This window comes from Mirounga angustirostris, unplaced genomic scaffold (genome assembly GCF_029215605.1).
Source record: "Mirounga angustirostris isolate CCGP_5_RB_7025 unplaced genomic scaffold, mMirAng1.0.hap1 SCAF_12, whole genome shotgun sequence".
Taxonomy (NCBI): domain Eukaryota; kingdom Metazoa; phylum Chordata; class Mammalia; order Carnivora; family Phocidae; genus Mirounga; species Mirounga angustirostris.
Window position 1 is genome coordinate 92,019,545 of NW_026991720.1, and position 22,775 is coordinate 92,042,319.

Genomic DNA, 22,775 nt, shown 5'->3' on the forward strand with positions numbered 1-22,775 from the left:
TCCACAGGCTTTTAAATCGACTTCCACAGTATGGACTTGCAAGTGAATTTTCTCCAGGTTGTAGAGAAAGCACTTCTATCATGATCTGCAAACATTTGTCGAGCGCCTGTGGTGTGTACGGTGGCCCCAGGGAAGGTTTGCAGAACAGACAATGTGGTACCATAGAGAACATGGTTTTTGGAAGCAGATAGACTTGAACTTGAATGAATGCTGGCTCTGCTGGGCCCTTGGGGTCAGCCCATCCTTGGCCTCGATTTCCTCCTTGGCCGAAGGGATGATGTGAGGAGTAAGTGAGATGACTTATGTGAGAGTTTCTGATAGATAGCTGGTACTGAAAAAATACCAGTATCCTGCCTGCCTTCTTTCCTTTCTTGACTACCGATACCATCATCTGAGGGGGACAGGAGACAAAAAGACCCCTCAAAGTTGAACAAAAAGCAAATATTCATGGGAATATAAAAATGCATGTGTCCACAATAAAACCATGCACTGCACACCGCAGCAAAACCCATCTAAGCTAACATGAGGCTAATAATCACACACAAGTTTTGCAGAGTCCAGTTGGAGAGGTGAGGAGGCTTTCTGAGGAGGGGAACATGGCAGAGGGAGGCTGAGGCACACACAGCAAGGGCAAGCCTGCACAAAGGCCTTGGAGAAGCTGGGGAGCAGGAAGAAAGAGAATTGTAACCATGTGCTCCTGTAATCTTAAAGAATTCTCACTCAACCCACGGAACGTCAGATTCTCCACCAATGTTATTAAGATCCAAAAATTATTTTTTTCCTTCTAACTTCCCAAAGTTGTGGGTTTTAGTATGTGGGTGAACAGGAAGAATCTTGGTGATCCCGATTCTGCCACTGTGTGACCTTGGGCAAGTCGCCTAATCTCAGGGCCTCTGTTGTGTCACTTAGTATATGAAAAGTTTGTATTAGATGATCTTACAGCCCTTTGCAGCTCCACATTCTATTTATGAAATAATACAAATAAGGTGGTTTGAATTCCATGGAAAGAAAGAACAATGTATGTACCACACCATAACCCACAACAAGTATGCAATACTCAAGAAAGACTCCTGATACTATGTGGCCAATATTTGCGGTGTGTTTTAAAATTTACAAAGTGCATTTTACAGACAGTATTTCATGCATTGGTCTCCTGGAATAACCATTATCATTTATCGACTCTATCTATGTCTCTTATACTTTCTGAGTACTTTGGCCTCTCATTTCCTCCTCATAAGAGCCTAGAAGAGGCAAAAATTAACTTCGGTTCAGATCCAGGGAAGCAGACTGTCAGAAAGCTGAAGGAACTTCCTCAACGTTACTGTCAGACTTCAGAGCATCTCCATTTATATTTTACTGCCTCTGCAGTTGTTCATTTGGGTTGTTGGTGAGTTATATATTCTTATTCCCCTATTTGGCTGCCAGCATTTTCTAAGGCAAAATTTCCCGAAGTGTCTTCCACAAAACACCCAGGCCAAAGAAATTGCATTGAAAACAGCTTTTATGGTAGGTAGGTCGATGACAGATGGATGGATGGATGGATAGATGGATAGATTTGATGGATGGATAGATTGGATGGATGTGAATGGACAAAGAGATAGATGATGGATGGATGGATGGATAGATAGATGATAGATAGATGATAGGATGGATGGATAGATAGATAAGATGGATGGGTGGTTAGGTGGATGAATGGATAGAGAGAGAGAGAGGCAGATACCACACACTGCATGCCACTCCTAGATATTTCTCAATGAATAGTAAGACACCGAAAGACACCAATGAATAGTAAGACACATCCTGCAGTAGAGATGTCTAGTCAACATTATTTAACCAAGAAATTCTCAAACTTATGTAACCACTGAACCTTTTTTTTCCCACATAACACTAATTAATATCCCATGGAAAATCCCTCAGCAACGACTCTAAGGCTTCCTTCTCTAAATTATCGCAGCATCCACACAACTAAAATAATCATGCATTTTCTTACCTAGAACATCATGCAAAAATCCACAGACCAAATCGTATGGACTGGACAGTAAAGAAAACAAAGTATAAAAAAGTGGGGAAAGAAGGAAGAAAAAACTCAAAACCAAAGCAAGAGCAGGGAAAGCTGAAACCAAGGATGGTCCTTACAGTTGGCAATGAGAAAAACCAGTGGGTCAAAAAATTAAGGGAGGGTCTGCCTGAGCTGCCCCTCAAGGCAGCTGAGGTCTTGGAGAGCTTCTCCTTCAGCTGGGCTTCCCCCCTTCCTTTTCTTCCCTGCCCATTATTGCTCCTGTTTACACAGCACTGTACCTGGAGTCGTGGCTCCCCATGCCAGGGCATGGAGAAGTGACAGCAGGGTACCCCTGGGCCCCATGACCCCTGGCAGCCCACAGAATCAACAGGACAGAGAGGGCATGCTCCCTCCTCACCACACCCCCATCCTCCTGCCTTTTGACTTAGGCGTTTCCAGTGGTTAGGACATTTCCCCAATACCGTGACAACCGCCTTCTCAACCCATGGGTGTTAAGAGTGGTTGGAATCCAAACAACAGGTCAAGTCAGTCTGAAATCTGTATGGCAAGCCGGGTGTCAGGCCTCTAGAGTACCAGATGTCAAAACTCTCTGTCTGTGGGGCACTCTCTCTCAGTGGTAATGCTTCCATCCTGACTCTTTCCTTGTTTCCTATTTTAAAAAGAGAGAGGTAGTGCCTCGGAGACACTGGTGTTTTCCTTCTCTTTCATCCTCCTCTGTGGAGAACTAAATTGGGCATTCTGGCTTCAGTACAGAGATAAGACAGAGAAAGGCGCCATGTTGAGAACGGCAGTTGCAGAGTTCCTTCTTACATGTGTAAGAGGAATCCACATGGCAAAGGTTCGGGTGCTCTTTAGAGTGGCCGTCCACAGGAAGGGCACTTCCCAGTCCTTGGCCACTCAGTGGGGATACCTGTGAGGACACAGACTAACGCAGTGGTGGGGGGAGCGCCCTGCATGTAGATGCTGACGGCTCTCTTCTGGAAACTAGTGGCTCTCATCTGAAAGCCCAGTTGGGCTCTGATCAGTGCAACTTTCCAGCCCGACACATTTTGTCTGAACTGTTGTTTGACTGGGATCAGCCATCACTTAGTTTTCTACACCAGAAGAAATGGAACTGTCATAAAAGAGAAGCCAAGTCAGGGAGCTCCTTCTTTTCTCAGCTGGGCTTCCTATCCTCCCCGAGGCTGGCCGCTCTTTCCAGAGTTGAGCTCTCTGTCGCTGCATTGTGGGGTTATGAATGTGGCATTTAGAGAACAAAGCAATGTTGAAGGGGTTCAGAGAGGAGAAGATTTCAGAGAAACCCTCTCACTTCCCCCCAAAGAAGCTCTCTTGAGTCCGGTTGTCTTGGAAACTTGTATGTTGTAAATCAAAGGGAAGGTCATCTTGTGCCTCTGTCTGAGGTTCTAAAAATTAACATTCCTTAGAGTAATAACCACCTCCAGTATTCTGCACCCCATGGAAGGAATTTGACCAATCCAGAGCTTAAAAGCCCAACAGGCCTTGGAACCAACTTGGACAAGGCAGAAAGTTATTAAAGGCAGAAACCAAAAATGGGGTATTTTCCAAGCTCCCCCAGTGTAAATATCACTGTGAATACATTTTAAGCATCTTCAAGGCACAACTTGCATACCATTTTCATTGCTACTGAACTTCCTTAAGTGATAAAGGAGGTATCTTCATACCAGAAAGGCAGACCTCCATGTAATCAAATATTTTCTGGGCCATGGGGCCCATTATCTCACTGCCTTGTCTGACCTCCCTCCTTCTTCTTGGCTCACCCAAGCCATGTCATCTCCAAACAGCTGTGGCCATGCCCACACTGTATTTTGTTCATTTCTTTGTATTATGTTCAACTCTTTGCTTTCTTCTTTAAGAGAAAATTTACAGACTCAGTGGCAGTGGTTCTCAGCATTAGCTGCATGTTGGGATCCCCTGTGGAGTTTTTTTCTTCAATACCAACAACTTGGTGAACCCAAGTGGGGCAAAGCATGGGCATCAGCATTTTTAAAGAAGCCCAGGTGATTCCAACTTGGAACCAGGGTTAAGGACAGCTACCTAGTGTCTTGTAAATAGGCTCCCAATTATTCATTTGTAAAAAAGCAAATTCTTACCTCTTATTTATACAAAATACTTTTTACATGACGTGTCAGTTGCAGGAGTTGGTGCTAACTTTACTTCTATGATATAATAAAACTAGGTCGGGTGCCTGGGTGGCTCAGATGGTTAAGCATCTGCCTTGGGCTCAGGTCATGATCCCAGGGTCCTGGGATCGAGTCCCGCATTGGGCTCCCTGCTCAGCGGGGAGCCTGCTTCTCCCTCTGCCTCTCTCTCTCTCTGTCTCTTATGAGTAAATAAATAAAATCTTTAAAATAATAACAATAATAAAACTAGGTCTTCATTTCTAAGAAGACTGAGCCAGTGTTACTTCGACCCTCCCCCTCCCCCAGATTCACAGCCCATCAGGAAATGAAAACAGCCATAAATGTACTTTGTTATCCACTGGAGCCTCTCCCAGACTCTGAAGTTGGGTTATTAGCCAATATTTGCAGAAAAACCTCACACCTTGTGATTCACCTCTGAAACGCAGAATAGGAGAAATAAATAATCTTTTAACACCCTCTTGTTCCAAACAAGAACAACTATCTGCTACTGGTTGAGAGTTTATTAGATGCCCAGACTGCTGCTAGTTGGTGTCTCATCCAATCTGTACCTGGGCTTCTCAGGCTTTTCTTTGCGTATGAATTCCCCTAGGACCTTGATAAATGTAGACTTGGATTCAGTAGCTCTGGGGTAGAGGGCTCACCCCAGATTCTGCATTTCTAACCAGCTCAGGTAAGGTTGATGCGCCTGGCCCTCTGCCTACATCTTGAGTAGCAAAGCTCAATGAACCTTAGATGTCCCATTAGCTCACTTCACAGGCAAGGAAGTTAGGAGTAAGGACCTCTAAGAGGCAAGATTCAAACCAAGGTCTCTGACATAAAACCTTGTCTACTGTGCTCATCTGCCTCTTTTTAGTCTTTTTTTTTTTTTTTCATTGTGGGATTTCCATCTGTTTAAAGAGATCTCATTTAAATCACATAATGATTTCTAACTTGCAGATGAAGCTGAAGGTAATTGCACAGTTAGAAGAGAGACTTCACTGTCCCCTCTCTGTTCTTTCTTGTAGTTCCGGATCTCAATTTCAATCTTATCATTGCTCATGAACCAGAAACTCTGAAGTTAGGGGTGAGGGTGCAGCCACACATTCTTCCCTTTATTTGGTAAATCTACTAGTTTTGTTGGAACCATTTCTACCCACTTCTGTGACCACTGAGAAATCAGAGCTGAAAAGTCAGTGGGTCTCATTCCAATTTTTAGGCCCTAGATCACCTGGCTATATGACTATGAAGATCACCCCTTCCTACATCCTCACCATCTGTTGTACAGCCACGGAATTGCACGTGAGACTGCTTCAGTGAGGGGTGAGGGAGTATTCTCCTACACCAGCATTTCAATACACTTTTTCAAGAGCAAAAGCCCCAGATCAATGTAAAATGGGAACAAAATCATCCTCCAAATGTAGAGGCCATGCAGAGTCAGAACATAGTTCTTTTTCCCTGATGAAAGATCCGATAGTGTGGTTTGTGAAAGCTCTTTCCCCTCTTCATCAGGAGTGTGGGAGCTGGGTACAAAATGACATTCACATTAAACAGCTTCTCTCTAGTCACGTCTAAAAAGTGGCCATTTCTGCTAGAATGGAGAATTTGCTGTGTGACCATTGGGAGTGGTGCCATCATGGTGAAGCAATGTATTCTTCATAAAGTGCAAGAGAAGTCTTCAAGAACATCTACACCTTCTAGGTTCTTGGCATGTCATTTTGGACATCCTGTAAGTGGGCATGTAGACCCAGTAACCCAGGCAAATCCTCAACACTTGCCCAATGTCTGCCTCTACCAGGTTGGATAGGCAGGTCTTACTGATTTGATGGCTTTAGGAAAAAATAATCTCATTAACATCTTCATCTTCAAAGAAGAGAAGAAACCTAACAGAACTTGTACAAATATCAGTCACTAGCCTCAGGATACACAAATGAATGCATGGATTGACCTAAAAGAAAACAAATTGGGGAAATAAGTTGGTAACTCCTGCCAACCCAAGTCCGATATGTGGACGGACGTGTATTTGCACCAAAGGGTTAGACTGTATGTGTATTACGTAGACTTTATTTTTTTTTTTTAACAGTAAACACCTTTTTTACATGACCAAAGATAGGAGGGAGGAAGATTTATTTGTCTTTCTGGCTCTGATTTTCCTCAGCTAGAACTCTAGCTCCTTGCCCTCGAGCACGGAGCCATCTGCTCTTGAAGAGATGCACACGAGAAGCTTGCCCTGCTGGGAACACTCCTCCAGAAGACTGCTGATTTGGCCATTCTTTTTCCTTTCATCATTTCTTCTGAATTTTGTTTGATTGGTTTTTTTGTTTGTTTGTTTCTTTGATTGTTTTTTGTTTTGTTTCTTTGTTTTCCTAGGCAGTCAGTTTGGCCCCCTTCTTGCAGCCCAGGGACAGTGCATAGTGGGGCTCCTACCACGGTCGGTGCGGGACGCTGCCAGTAAGCACGGAACAGTTCTTCACTGGTGCAGACCAGTTCGTTGTTGGAAGCGTTGTAGACAACATTGGTAACCCTTGTTTTGTACTTACAACCCTCAGAGTCCAGGGCAGGTCCCCCATGTTCAGCCTCAAGGCATGGGACTTCTTCTGGGCTCCCTGAGAAAGCAGACTGTGTGTATTTGAGTGGGGACCAATCTTTGTGTTGGCAGTGAGGCTTCCCAGCTCAAACTTCCATTTCTCATGGTAGGGCTTTCTCTCATCCCCGGTCTTGTCCGGAGAGATGCCCATCGCTCTCTGCGCTGGCTGCAAAAGAGCTATTACGTAGCCTTTCGATCTCCCTAATTACATGTATGTGTGTTCCGTATTCGTGTGTATATATAGTTGCGTTTATTTGATATGTACATAGGCACATATTTATTTAAATTTTTTTAGGAACACCAACTCAGGGATCCTGTGAAGTGTCCACTTACAAGGTTATCCACGTAATCTGGGCAGATCAGCGGAGTGTGAGCACAAGGGGAGAAATGACATTGTCTGGGGTCTTCCATTCTTTCCTTTTCTGCCTGGGACGTTTTGGGGAGAGTGACTAAGCAGTGCCGGAGATTATGAATTTGCTTAAGTGTGAACGGCTGATTGCCGCGTGCGGCGCCGGCCCTCCCCGAAGGTGATTGACTAGGGCTGCAGGTCTTCACACCCGATGCCTGGATTTGACTCGGAAAGTCTGCCAAGTCTTTTACTCGGAAATTTATCTTAATTAGATCTGAAAGACCTGCCACAGCAGAATAGTCACACCGATTAAAATGAAAAACAGGAGAAATTACTGATCAAATTAATCATAATGTCGGGTTACAGCTGTAGGTCTGATGTAATTTGCCACTCCAGTGAGTTACATCGGCCCGGCCCGGGAAAGGGAGCTGGCTTTACGCTGATCCGTAACACCCGCCCGCTCCAGGCGTCCCGGCAGGAGGCTGCTTCCATTCATTTTCCTGGCTGGCTCTGACCTCCCTGCTGCAACGAGAAACAAATCAGGCACCAAACAAATGGAAGGGGGGGCGGCGGTGAGTGGGGAGGCAAAGGAGGAACATTTTCTTATCCAAGTGATTGTACTGTTTCAAAATGGTGAGCTTTTAAAAGTTGGCTGGACAGGCTTGGGGCTTTGTAGCTTGTTGGGGGTTTTGCTTTATCCACTTAACCTCATTTGAGTTTTACTTGTGGTGACCTGACATTGACTAGATGCAGAGCGAGAATCAAAAGGTCAGAGGACAAAATCTTTGGCTCTAAGCAATGAGAAAAAAAAAAACCTTTAGAAAAATCTCCTTGCCAACATGGCCCTAGAACTGGGGCATGGATTGAACTAATCTGAAGTGTCACAACAGAAGGGGAAGAAACCTCAGTTGTTAATGCTGACTGTCCCCCATGAGGGTATGGTCCTGGAACTCTAATTTTTAAATAAACACCGCTTGATACCATACCTAATGTGTTAGGGCCGTGGGGGGGTGCGGGGGAGAGAAGTAGGTGAGTAGGTGGAGTGTACTAATTTTTTTAGGAAAACAATTCAGGGTCCAGATTCTTTTCAACACAGAGCCTTGATTCATTTTGTGTTTACAAAACACATCGCCCTATTAGCAATGCAAAGAAGGCGCCCTAAAGCACACCCCGGTCTAGGCTTCCCACTGGCAGTCCTCAGAAGTTAGATTTTAGGAGCAATGTAGGACTTCTCTCCAACCAGTTCTGCTTTATCGGGGAGCTATAGACACCTCACTTGGAGAGAACCCTTTTAAAACAGAGGTGACAGGAAAGTACAGAGAAAGGAAGCTTCCTTCCCAATCAGTGATGATCAGATGTCTCTGGAGCGGCAAGTTCTTCCTCTTCGACCATATGATGGTGGCCCAAATCCCATCTGGTCATCCCTAGACCAGATGCTCATACCTTTTCATTCCCAGTGTGACAAGGCCCCCATCCTCTCTTCATCCCACCAGGAATAAGTTGGGTACATTTTGTAAACGAGGGAGCTAGGCAGTCACAGGAGATAAGATGGCCTTGGCACTCAAGAGACTCTGCCTTCTGGACCTTTCTTTGGATTTGTATGAAATAGGTGGGGGGCGCCTGGGTGGCTCAGTCATTAAGCGTCTGCCTTCGGCTTAGGTCATGATCCCAGGGTCCTGGGATCGAGCCCCGCATTGGGCTCCTTGCTCCGCGGAAAGCCTGCTTCTCCCTCTCCCACTCCCCCTGCTTGTGTTCCCTCTCTCGCTGTGTCTCTCTCTGTCAAATAAATAAAATCTTTTTAAAAAAGGGAAAATATAGGTGAGACAACGTGCCCAGATTGGGGAAGGTTATAATAACCACATTTTGCGTCGTCATTATATGGGCTTTGTATCTGGTTCATAACCAGAATTTTTAAAAGGAAATAATAAAAGAGAATAGAATATACCAGGGCATCATGTCACAGGTAGTAAAGCTATATGTTTTTTCTTGAAGCTTCTGTTTAAATTATATAGATAAAGATAGATATAGTTGCATATAGAGAGACATATATATAGAGAGAGAGAGAGATTTGTCCATATATGTGTGTGTGTATTTTGTATGTATGTATGTATGTGTTGGGTTGAGTTGTCAAGTGTATTTCTTACCATGGAACAAGGTCAGAAGAATTTGAAGAACCCTACCCTAAAAAATCTAGCTCTTCAGGGAGGCCAAAGTGGGAATTCTTAAACATAGAATAGCTCAGGAAGTAGGCTTATTGGTGTCCCAACATATTCAGTGTGACAATGGGCTCCTCAACACTGAACACCATCCCCAACAGTCAAAAAGGACCTAAACAGTTCTGCCACTCACCCCCCACCCTACCACATACACAGCATTGCAGGGAACTTCAACTTTACACCGCTGCCCCTGTGGTGGAAAACTCACATAAAATTCATATTTTAACAAACCTACTAAATGAGAAATGAAGTAACATATTAAAAACGGACAAAGCAGCCCCAGGGAAAGTGAAGAGGTCATTGGGTTCCTGGAGCATTTATCAAGGGGAAAACCTGTCCCAAGAGCTACAAGGTGGGAGCTGGGTCTACAGGCTCGGGCCAGAAAACTCGTGGGCTGGAGAGCGCCACATCCAGAGTACCCAGAACCTCTCTTCGGTTCTCCTACCTGGTCTGACCCCGGGCAGAGATGGCATCGTCCTCCCTGACCTGGTCTTCCTACTTCTGTTTTCTCCCTGATCCGATCCACTCTGTAAACCACGGCCAAACTAAGCTGCCTCAAAGAACATTTTGTTCCATCACCCTCATGCTTAAGAAAAGCCCTCTTTGGGCCTTCTTAGCCTGGGCACTCTGGCCTTCCCCTCCACCGGGTCTCCCACTGACCCCCCCACCCCAGGTGCCCTGTGCAGTCCTCCTCCCTGGCTCTCCTGGGAGGAGGCATGCCTGCTTTCCTCACCACTGCTCTGTACTCCCTGCCTGGTTGTTGAGCCCTCACTGAGTGCTGTCCTCTCTGACTCACACTTTCGGCACTTAGCACATACCCTCCGAGTCTTTTTTTTTCACCTGTGAACAATTGTTGTCTTACTTGAATTAAAAGCCCCTTAAGAACAAACACTATGTCTCACACCTCTGTACATCCCAGGACTGTCAATAATTGTGATGATTTCTCACATCACAACTATTCATTGCACAAATACGTAAGTGCCGATTACCTGACTACCTTAAATTTACTTGCAGAATTACTCAATGAAGATAACAATTACCAATGAAAGAAATGTTACCCATTACTTTTATATTTAGAACAATGCCTGGCACATAATAAGGACTATAAAACCTTAGATCTTTGTTTTGATTGTGATTTCTTTTTTTTTAAGTTCATTTATTTATTTATTTATTTAGTAATCTCTATACCCACATGGGGCTCGAACTCACAACCCCAAGATCAAGAGTCACATGCTCTTCTGACTGAGCCAGCCAGGCACCCCTATGATTATTTCTTTGGAATGGTTTTAACACCGTTGTTATTTGCATTATCTTATCAGTGGGCTTTGGAAAATGCAGAACTTCATTTAGACTGTTTCAAATCCGCTTCTTTCCTTTGGCAGGAAATGTTCATCAAGCAAGGACCACCATTTCTTATTTCATCTTCTGTATCCTTCCCCCTCTTCCCAACGACCCATGGTGGTTCTTGATATTCAGAATATAATAGAAAGAGGAGCAGACCTTCTTAATATTTTATAGATCTGATTGATCTGTGAGGTAAATCGTATTTTCCAAAGCATAAAAGTATTATAAAACAGATAGACCCAAGGAGGATGAAAGGGAATCTCCCACCAAGGGTATACCTCAGGCCCCCACCATTGGATACCAGAGACTCTCACGTAACACGCTCTGCTACCCCAAACCCCACTGGCACAGAATCTCCCAGTAGAAAAATGATGATCCAGTTTAAACAGTGAAAACACCATTGAGCTTTTCATGCCAGGAACTGTGCTAGGTGTTTTGTATATGTTTTCCTACTTATGTCTTGCAATCACTCATAGTAGTAAGAAAACCACGACTTGGAGAAGCCAGTAATTCACCAAACGTCCACAGCATCTTAGACGTGGGGCTGGGATTTGAATCCAGAGTGTCTGGCTCCAACGTGGAGGACGTCACATGCTCTTTTAAATGGGATGGTCTCTGTGTATGCCTCTTGTCCAGCATAATTGCTAATAGCACCCGTTTCACACTCGGAACTATCATGGTTTGGACAATAAATCATTCGGGCCCCTTCTCCCAAGCTATGCTCACTATACCATCTCCAGCATTTATCCAAACTGCCTCCACCTGTTTTCACCTCATGGGTGAAATGGTTTAGCCATAAAAACTAAGGCATTTGGATGTCTTCTTAATTTAGTGAAAAGATGGAATTAGTCATTTTTAGAAATATGTTGTGTTCTTTCTACTTGGCAACTTAGCTAATAATTTTTCAAGATATGATCCTATTTGAGACAAGAGAATCCTTGGATGAGGATCCATAGGAGATACCTTCTTTTCCCAAATGATTTGGAAAAACCTAAGTAGGATGGTTCTTGGCTCCTGGCTGAGGTGACCAACACAATGCTAGCAGATTTGTAATTTAGAACAGAGAGCTTTACCAACCCCCCCAAAAGATGATGTTCAGTGATGATAAGTGATGGATTAAGATGGTGTTCAACATATATTATAAGGAGAGGAAAAGAACTCAAACACACATACATACACGCACACATGAAAATAGAACTAATGATTTTTTTTAAAGACTTTATTTATTTAGAGAGAGAGAGCTTGCACACACACATGGGGCAAAAGGCAGAAGGAGAGGGACAGAAAGAGCCTCAAGCAACCTCCATGCTGAGCGTGGAGCCCAACTCGGGGCTCAATCTCACGACCCTGAGGTCATGACCTGAGCTGAAATCAAGAGTCAGACACTTAACTGACTGAGCCACTTAGGCACCCCAGAACTAATGATTTTTAAAGTCAAGGTGAATGAGAGCCAGAAATGCAATGTTATTAAAAGGTTTGCAGGTAACATGGAGGGGAAGGGGTACAAGGTTTCCTTAACAAGAGTGGGGGCTCCAGAGTACTGATTGCTCCAGCCTTTCTCCTTGTAGGTGGGCCCTGAGGGTGCTTCAGAGAAGTCATGATTCCCAGATTGGCCACACATCAAAACCACATGGGGAGGTTTCTGCAGCAAGTAAATCATAAGAAAGAGAGAGAGATTGAGATGAAGGGCTAGGGGGTTGGACATGTAGATCAAAAGACACAGTAAAGAAGTTCATGATGTGGACTTTATTTAGATTATAGTTCAAGCAAATGTAAAAAGGAAAAGGAACGACATTTATGAGACAGCTGGAAATACAACTGCTGCCGGGATGTCTGATGATGTTCAGGGATTATTTCTAATATCTGTAGGTGTGATGTGGTATATAGTTTTATTTTTAAGAGTGTTTTCTGAAGATACATACTGAAATACAAATGAAATGGTAGGATGCCTGGATTTTCCTCAGATGATGTGGAAGGGAAGAAAATAATATTGGTGGAGGTTGTTGGGTAAAAGATGGATAAAAGAAGATTGGCCATGAGCTGATAAGTATTGAAGCTGGGTGATAGGTCCATGGGAGTTCATGATAGCATTGTGTCTTCTATTATATGTGTTTAAATTTTTCCATAAGAAAAAATAAAAAAAGAAGTTTAAATGACTTGGAGATTCTTTAATAATATAGATTTATATTATTTAATATTTTAATATTAATAGTTAATATTATAGATTTAATAATATAGATTCCCCTAACCCAACCCAAGAACTATAAAATCAGATTCTCTGGGGTGAAGCCAGTGATTTTGATGATCAAGGAGGTTGAAAAACTTCTGCCCTATAGAACTGTAAACAATTTCTTAGATCAGGACAGGTTAGCCAAGGCTCAATGCAATATACATATGAAAAATGATTGATGGGTTGAGAGACAGCATCTTAAGAAACTGAGGTTTTTCTCAAGTTAAAGACTGAAAAAGTGAAGACGGTTGTTAATAACTGATGAAATGTAAAGAATAGAAAGAGTACTAGGAAACTAAAAATAGAAAAGATCTTTCCAATTCTCAAAAAGAAAAAAAAATGGGAGCGCTTCCTCTTCAGTGGGGTAGATTAAATATGTACATTTATTTCTATACACCCTCTGGGAATCCCACTAAAATGATACTAAAGGAAAATTTTTTTAATCATATAAATCCAAAAGGGCAAAGAGAAGTGGAGAAAAGACAACAGTGGACAAGCAATGTCAACCAAATTCTGGAGATGCAGGTGGAGGAGATAACCAGGCTGAGAAAGCTAAACACCAAGGTCCTGAGAGGGACACAGTGAGAAGCAAAGCAACCCTGGAGCCCCCAAAAGCTTTGGGGATTGCAGATGTCAGGTGCCATGGAAGATGGGGATGGCAGGGCATGTTGTTGAAAATAGGGGCAATGGTTAATGACTGTATAATGAACAGTTAGACCCTCAGCTGCCTCCCCAGTCCAAGCAGACAGGCAACTATCTCCCTAGCAGCTTTATGCAAGAGAAATTGAAATGAGAGACCCTCTAGACCTGGAGACGTAGGTCTGGCTGGTTGTGTACTGGAGAGAGCTCCTTACTGCTGACCAGGACATCGAGGGAAAGTCTTATCCTGAATGATAAAACCTAGCCTCACTGGGCCACTTACATCATACACAGGTGCTCAAGTATGCAGGCATCTCACTACCTCCCCACCTCAACCACCCCAGGTAATTGGTGGATTCTTCTCTGGAGAAACCTAACTACTAATCAGAGAGAAAAGACTCCGTTGTCAATATTTGCAATCTCCAACATCGCCAGGTCCCTGCTTTATTTTTATAGTGGAAAGACAACAAAAAATGACTAAATATTTGAGAAATGCCTTTGTCTGAGATCAGAAACTAAAACAAATGGCAGGGGGGAGACATTTGTTGAAAATAGAAGCAATAAAAGAAGGAGAACAATTTTATAAACATTTTAAAATTAATATAGGATATCCAAAGAGATCATGCATCCACAAGACATGTAATAGGTACAATACACAAGGACACTTAAAAAGTAATTCAGGGCGGGGCACCTGGGTAGCTCAGTCGTTAGGCGTCTGCCTTTGGCTCACGTCATGATCCCAGGGTCCTAGGATCGAGCCCCGCGTCGGGCTCCCTGCTCAGTGGGGAGACTGCTTCTCCCTCTCTCACTCCCTCTCGCTATGTTCCCTCTCTCGCTGTGTCTCTCTGTCAAATAAATACATAAAATCTTAAAAATAATAATAATAATAATAATTCAGGATGTAGATAATAGTTAAAATAGTTATAGCAGAAATAAAAATTCAATAGAAAGTTTAGAAAATAAAATCTCTCAGAATGTAGACCAAAAAGACAAAAAAGATAACAAATTAGTAAAACAGGGAGAAAATACCAGATCAATCCAGGAGATCCAACTTCTAACTAACAGAATTACAGAATCCAAAGGAAAAAAAAAAAGAGCAAGAGAGAGATAAAATTACCAAAGAAATAATTGAAGAAAATTTCCCAGACTTGAAGGATGTTATCTCATTGAAAGTCTCACTGAATAAATAACCTAATGAAAACAAAACAAACCAGCTGAAGCATATCATTCTGAACATTTTCTGGAGGAGAATAGGTAAAATACAAGAAATCAAGAATAAGAATAACACTGGGTTTCCATAGCAATACTTGAAGCTGGAAGACAATGGAGCAAAGCCTTCAAAATTCTGAGGGAAAATGGTTTTCAACTTGTATTTAATATACTGCCAAGCAATCTATCAAATATAAGAGTAAACTAAAGATTCAGATGCAGAGTCTCTGGAAAAATTTTGTCTCAAATTGATCTGCCATGCATTCTTCATCAACTTTACTGGAAGTGTTCCACCAAGACAAGAGAGTAAACTGAAGAACAGGAAGATTGGAGCTTTACCATCAAAAGGGACAAAAAAGAACCCCTAGGCTGATAGTTACATAGCGGGCTTAGAAAGCAACCAGTTTCCACTGGGCCAGAACACTGAGGACTCTAGAAAGGCTGTCCCTGGGCAAGAGGCAGGGGAGGGGGAGGGAAGAGAGCAGAAGAGAAACCCAGAGAATATCTGGTATGGTTAACTAAAGGAAAAGAGTGTTCATCATTCTTGAGATGAATTTGGAAAGAATTATGAATAGAAAGAAAGAAAACTAAGCAAACAGAAAAGCAATGACTAACTTTGGTAAGAGCAAAAACTTTTACAAGGAAGGAAGGAAGTATACTAATAGGGTCAGAGGCAAACAGAACTTTCGTAGTCCCAAAAAGAAATTCTGATTAAATCGCTAACTCTATTGTCAGAATGAAGGGATGCAGGAGGAAGGGAAATAGGGAGTGGGTTCAAGAGTGTTCAATCCTCATCTTCCACAGTGGAAGTCAGTCGATAATGCCCCAACTTAGCAAATCAAGAAAAATAATTTAAGCTATTATTTAGAAATAGGAGGGGCAAATACCAAAAGGAACATCTAAAAGATTTTGGAGAACATGGAGAGTTTGGTTTAGGGGTAACGAGGCTTGAGTTATACAAGTTCAGTGTATTTCAATGTTTGACTTTCTACACCAAGACCTCGTGTACTTATTGATCCCTCTGCCTAGACACTTTTCCCTTAGATATCCAGCTTGCTCCCTCACTTTATTCAGGTCTTGCCTTAAATTTTGCCTCATCAAGGAGTCCTTCCCTCACCATCTTATATAAAATTGCACACATGGCACCTCTGTTCCTTCATCGCTCTTTGGAGGTCTTATTGCTACCTGACATGTTGTATATTTATTTTATGATTTGCTTGTCTTTTTTCTTCTTCCAACTAGAATGGAAATTTCATAATCACAGGGATTTTGTCCTGTTCACTGCTACAGTCCAGCAAGAGTTAAGTGCCCACACTGGTAGAACTAGGACCATAGGTGTAAACTCTAGAAAACAGAGCTTCCTAGGAGATGTACACACAGATGGGTGTGCTGTTGGGCGAGCCAGCGAGACATCCCTCCCAGAGAAGGGGTAGCTACTTCAGTGGTTCTTTTATCGAGACATTGGACCAGAAGAGCCTGATGGTCCCATCCAGTTCTGAGATTCTGTGACCAGCACTGAGGACAGAACAAAAGAGAATGTTGTACTTCTGCATAAAAGCTGGGTATGAGAGGATGATGCTTTTATCACCAGCCAAACTAAACTTTGGGATGGGCAATGGAGGAAAGTTAAAGTAGCTTCCTGGCAGTGCTTTAAACACAGGCAAAGGTCTTACTGCGTGGGCTTGCTTTAATGCACCTGTGTGTCTTATTTGCCTCTGTGTCCTGCAAGCCTCATTCGGAACCTAGAACCTGGGGCATCTTTCATGTGACTAGCTGAGTGCCGTGAAGTTCTCAGATTAGTTGCTCCTTGAGAGGACTCTCATAAGGAAATGGATGTAGTTTTTTCTGGGTTTAGTATGAGAGGATTGAGAAGGAAACTAAAGTAAATATCCAAATGCATGTCAGGCGGTTATTAAGGATTTCCCGTTTGGTTTTAGAACGGGAGGCACCTTTTCATTGCTGTTTGGCTTCTCATTGGCCCCAAGTATTAAGCATGGCGTGTGGAGAGAAACACCATCCAACTCAACAAGATGCTCCTATATTTTTAAGCATTCTGTGGATTTCTTATAGAAAAATCTTTGATTAGAAAAGGTTACAGTTTGTAGATTTTCCAACTCAAACTATAAACAGCCTTTGTGTTAAAATATCTTTTATATGAAACATCTGCTGTCAGCCCTAATTTGTGCAAATAGGAAAATTGATGTATTCAGGTCTTCAGTGCATAAATGATCACATTCCTAGACCAGAGAGACAGGGAGGGAGAAATTGGGAAAAAGCTGGGGGAATGAAATCTTGTTTTATTTTTGGACACCCGGTGCTTTCTGTAGCAGCCGATCAGGGTGCTGTGTCAAAGGCACTGATGAGAGGTTTCCCCAAAGTTAATTTTTCTCATAATACAATAACCAAATTTGTTTTAACACTTGAAAAGGCCCATCTATACTAAAAAGAATCAGTTGCTTAATCCTAAAATTAAAGGTTATTGCATGCAAGAGAAAATAATTACATGCTCAAAGTATGGAAAAAGAAAACTTTTTTTAATATGTAGGTATTTGTATAATTAAAGACTAATCAAGCATGAAGGGCTGCTGACTAAACCAGAAAATGAGATTGTTGGCAAGCAATATTGTAATGTAAATGCCATTTTTGTTTAACTACTAAGAAGCTGGAGAAATGATATCCTGAACAGATTAAAAGCAAACAGCATTGATAATAAATATTTATCAGATTTCAAATGCAACACAGAGGATTTTTATATTTCACTTGCAAGATTGGCTCATGGGGAAGTTTCCAGGTAGTTTTCAAGGGACTAGTTAACGTCCTTATTTAGAATTGCATTTCCCCATAGGACCTTCCTCTGTGAGAGTACCTGTGAAATATGAGCCAAGGCCAAGTGTCCCTTTTGAGATCTACTGCCCTCAATGCCATGGTTTACTAATTAAGATTTTGTTAATTAGGGGTGCCTGGGTGGCTCAGACAGTTAAGCGTCTACCTTCAGCTCAGGTCATGATCTCAGGGTCCTGGGATCGAGCCCCGCATTGGGCTCCCTGCTCAGCGGGGAGCCTGTTCCTCCTGCTTGTGCTCTCTCATGCTCTCTCTCTCTCTCTATCAAATAAGTAAAAATTTAAAAAAAAAGATTTTGTTTATTAGTATTAGTTACTTAGTATTAGCCAAAGACTTTCTCATGAATACACTGGATGTATTCTTAGAGATGAGAGACAAGCCACGCACAGATGTTAACAAACATCTGTTAACAAACCTGTAAACTCCAGGTACCTAATCTTTGAAGTCACATAGAAACGTTTTGAGACTTTCTACAGCTGTGAAATGTTACATGGCACGCTCGTTTGTCACGAGGATCAAATAAATAAAGGTGTAAAGGCGCCTTTCAGGAAGTAGGACGTAATAGTCAACGAATCTGAGTTTTGCTCCCTCTCTCCCTCTCCTCTGCTGACTCAGTTCAACCTAACCATCCCCACCGTCTGTTCTCACGAAGACTGTGTTCCTTTGGAGATACTGCCAAAACATCCGATTCTGCATTCTGAGTATGCACCCAAGAGCCTGACCAAATCTGTCCCTTCAGCATTCCTGAGATGCAAGAGTAGTCTGAAGGGTGGGGAGTCGGGGTTCTTCTCTTGGCCTGAAGGAATGCAGAAATGCAACAGGAAAGAGCATACCACAAAGAGGTCAAAGATTTTAATCTAATGAAGCCCTCACTGGAAAACTTGCTTTTCCCCATTTGTACGTGGTGATTTCCCTGTGTTCAACTGGGCCTGGCCTGATTTGTCTCATAAATCAAGACTTGCTGCATAAATGTAGAGGTGCACTCTGAAGAGCAGACTTCTTGACCTCCTGATAGAAATATAAATTAATTAATCAAAAGCAGCTTTTAAAAACTAAAGTGTTGTGCGCAGCAAGTAGGCTGGTTTCCTTGCACCATAAAGCATCATTATAGATAAGTTTTCAGGAGAAGAGGCACGACTGTCATCTTTTACCTTCAAAAACAGTAGAAAATTCACTTTTCAGTTTCTAAATTAGAATCTGTCAGTTTGACTGCCTCTGTTTCTTTTGGGTGTGCTGCATATGGTATGTGATCCAGAAAGTTGAAAGCTTGCAGACCTACTAAAATGCATTTGGGGATTTTCAAAAACAGATTATTGAGTGACAGTATGATAGCCTTCAGGCTTGCTGCTAGAAATTTTTATTTAACTTATTTTCTCCCTAATGTGGTAGTAACATGTACCTATTTTCTGAAGATTGCAGAACACATCATCAAATGACGGTTCAAAAAAACATTTTAAAGTTTATTCTCTCCCTTTTTATGTAACTTACTTGAGAGCCAGGAACAGCATGAAAAGATGTGTTTCTCTCACCACTTCTCCCCGCTCACACAGTTTGAAAGGGTCACCGTGAAATTGCCAGTTCTTGAGTCTGAAGAAAGAACATCCACAAATGTTTGAGCTCGGGTTTTAGAGAGGACCTGAGGTTATTTGCAGAAACGAGTGGGTCAGGCAGTGGGGAGGAGCCCACAGAAAGTGTCTCTGTCACAGAGACAGCGTGTCCTTCACCAGCTGCCGGTGGACAAAGCACCCGGCCACGCAGGACAGTTCTAAACTCCCTTTGGGTACCATCATCCCCTGGTGGCAGTGTCTGAGAACGTGTTCGTCCACTCATTCTACATTTCTACAGCAGTCTTTGCCCCCCTTGTCTGCAAATGTGAGCTTCTGTTTCGGGGACCCCAAACAAAATTATAATCTAGGCTTCATTGCTCAGAAAGTACCCTCGACTAAAATACATCTTGAAGCTTCCAGTCCTGCCCCAAATTCAGAGAGCATACATTTAGCCAATGGCTTTTTTATTTTATTTTATTTTATTTTATTTATTTGAGAGAGAAAGAGCACGAGCAGGGGAAGGTCCGAGGGAGAGGGAGAAGCAGGCTCCCCGTGGGGCTCGATCCCAGGACCCTGGGATCATGACCCGAGCCAAAGGCAGTCGCTTAACCAACTAAGCCATCCAGGCACCCCTAGTCAATGCCTTTTTATTTCCTATTGAAATCTATCAACTTCCAGGAGAAAAAAGGAAGAGAGGAGAGGAGGAAATGAAAATGTTTATTGCAACACATGTAAGGGTTGAGTAGCCCAAGAAAGAACCTGCTGGAGTCTCCTTGGGAAGCCCCTCCTTTCTGAGCATGCCTTCTTAGAAGGAGAGCAAAACCAGAAGGATTCGTGGGGTACCAAGATTCACAGGGGGTTCTGTGGCAAGCTGACCCAGACCTTTCCCTTTTTTGAGTTTCCTTGTTAGATTTCTGATGCCATTCGAGTCTTTTGAGTCATGCATTCATTTATTCAACAACTATGCCTTGAGCCTCTACAGATGTCAAGCGCTATTCTTGGAGCTAGAGTAGGGATCCGGGGTGAGTACAAATTTAAAAAAAAAATCAAACAAACACTTAAATATATAGTATATTAAACATTGTTAGCTGCTATGAGGGAGTAATAAATGAGGTCAAAAGAAAGAAAGTGCTTAGAGAGAGGGTTACTAACTGACATAGGGTGACCAGAAAAGGCATCTCTATTGGAGCAGAGATCTGTTGGGAGAGAACCTGCCAACATATGGAGAGAATGGGCTCCAGGGGAGGGACCAGTGCAGAGCCCTGAGGTAGGTAGGGTGCTGGGCAGATTCCAGAAAGAGCAGAAAGGGCAGCAAGACTGCAGTCTTGAGTGAAGGGGAGTGGCCGCAGATGGGGCCATAAAAGAAACAAGGACCAGAGGATCTTGGATCCTGTAGGCCACTGCCAGGACTTCAGCAATCACCTTGAATGAAGCAGGAAGCCCCACAGACCCTATAAGGGGAACAGATTGTGGGGGCTCAAGAGCAAAAATGGGGAGTCCAGTTAGGAGGCTACTGCACTGATTTCAACAGGGTGACAAGAGCTTGTACTAGGTTGGATGAGGTAGAGATGGTGAGAGGTAATCAGTCCGCATGTAGTTTGAAGAAGAGCTGACAGGATTCACTAATGGACTGGGTTTGCTGTGTAGGAAAAAGACAGGAGGTCAAGGTTGTCTCCAGTGACTTTGACCTATGCAGCTGGAGGCATGAGGCTTCCACTTGGGGAAGACTACGGCATGAACAGGTTTGGGGACATGTTTGGTTTTTGGCATGTCAGTCTTGGGCAGGTTATGTTCAAGAGACTGCTAAATGTCTTGGAGGAAAGTTCAAGAAAGCAGGTGGATCTCAAGTTCTGGAAAAAGGTCCATGTTGGAGATAAATTTGGAAGTTCATCGGTGTTCCACCAGTGTTTAAAGCTATAACCCTGAACCAGATCACCCAAAGAGTGGGCCCAGATAAAGAAGAGGTTCAAGCATTCCTGAACCAGGGCACCTGGGTGGCTCAGTCAGTTAAGTGTCTGCCTTCAGCTCAGGTCATGATCTCAGGGTCCTGGGATCGAGCCCCACATCGGGCTCCCTGATCAGTGGGGAGTCTGCCTCTCCCTCTGCCTCTGCCCCCGACTCCTGCTCGCTTGCTCGCTCTCTCTCAAATAAATCAATCAATCTTAAAAAAAAAAAAAAGCATTCTTGAAGCACCTAACACCAATAATTCCTGCAGAGGAAAAGAAATCAGCCAAAGAGACTAAGAAGAGGTCAGGGAGGAAGGAAGGGAGATGCACACAGAAACTGATGTAAATCAGTGCTTCGAGGAAGGAGTGATCAAGAATGCCAACTAGTTTTGGCAGATCAAGTAAGAGGGGAGCCGAGAATGACCATTGGAAGCAGTGCCCTTCACAAGAGCTTCAGAGGAGTGGTGGTGAGGGATTGCAGGGATTCAAGTGGATTCAAAAAAAGAACAGAAGGAGAAGAATGGGCGACATCAAGAATAGACAACTCTTCACAGGCACCTGCTCTGAAAGGAAGCTGACAGGCGCACTAACTGGACGGAAGGGGGGGGGGGGTCAAGATAGGTCTGTTACTTAAAGATGGAAGTTGAAACATCTGCTTATAGGCAGATGGTAGTGATCCAGTGGGGGGGGGGGGGCGGGCGGGGATTTGATGAAACAAATCCGTTGCACTTAGAACATCAGGATAGCACAGGAAAATGTTGGCCATTCATCACCCCCAAAGAAATAACTTCCTCTTGATAGCTGAGTTTTCCCAGAAGAGCTAAGGGTTAAACCTTTTAGTGCCAGAACTATAAAACTTGGAAAATGTAAATCACTTAAAAGCCATTTTACTCCCATCGCCTGCCTTCTTAAACAAAGTATCACTGTAATAAAAATCTTCTATTTGTATCATGCCTCGTAGTTTACAAAGTACCTTCACAAACATTATCTCCTATTACCCACCAACATCCCAGCAAAGTGGGCATTTCAGAGATTTGACAGATTGATGAGATGGACAGTCACAGGGGTGTGATTTGCCTGGTGTGGATGAAAGGGAACGTAAGTGCAAATTCCTGATGATGTTGGATCATTATTGACAGTAAAGATTATATACATTCTGGGAAGGCAAGACTCTTGTGCACTAAAGAGAACATCAAGAAGGATCAGACTGGGTGGACAGACAGCAAGTGCTCTCAGAGACCCAGAAAGGAGCCGGCTGAAGAGTGGAATGTCTGAGAGAACTTCCTGGAGGTGGTGGAACTTGAGCAGGGCTCCAGAGTTCTAGTAGATTTTAGAAGGGCATGAAAGGCCAGAGGAAGACATAGTAAGTAAGCATGCTTCTGGATGTTTGCACTGGTAGTAGTTATTCATTTGGATGGTCTCTACTTTGCGGCAGATAGGTACCGCTGCCTTGGTCAATGTGCCCTCTGTACTGGACTGGGCCATGGTGCCCAGATATGTGGTCAAACGTTATTGTGTATGCTTCCATGAGAGTGTTTTTGGATGAAATGTACATTTAAATCAGTAGGCTTTTAGTGAAGCAGAGTTCCTTCCACACTGTGAGTGGGCCACATCCAATCAGTTGAAGGCCTGAAGAGAACAAAAGACTGACCTCCCCTGAGCAAGAGGGAATTCTGCAGCAGACAGCCTTCGGAATTGAATTTCAACAT

The 22,775-nt window shown here is 43.1% G+C and overlaps 1 protein-coding gene and 1 pseudogene across 1 annotated transcript in view; one reads left to right on the forward strand and one right to left on the reverse strand.

Annotated features, from left to right (window-relative positions):
* The window catches only part of POU6F2 (POU class 6 homeobox 2), a 478,894-nt gene that overhangs the window by 368,644 nt on the left and 87,475 nt on the right, over positions 1 to 22,775 (forward strand). The window lies entirely within an intron of this gene.
* LOC123835845 (small ribosomal subunit protein eS8-like) lies at positions 6,254 to 6,896 on the reverse strand (annotated as a pseudogene).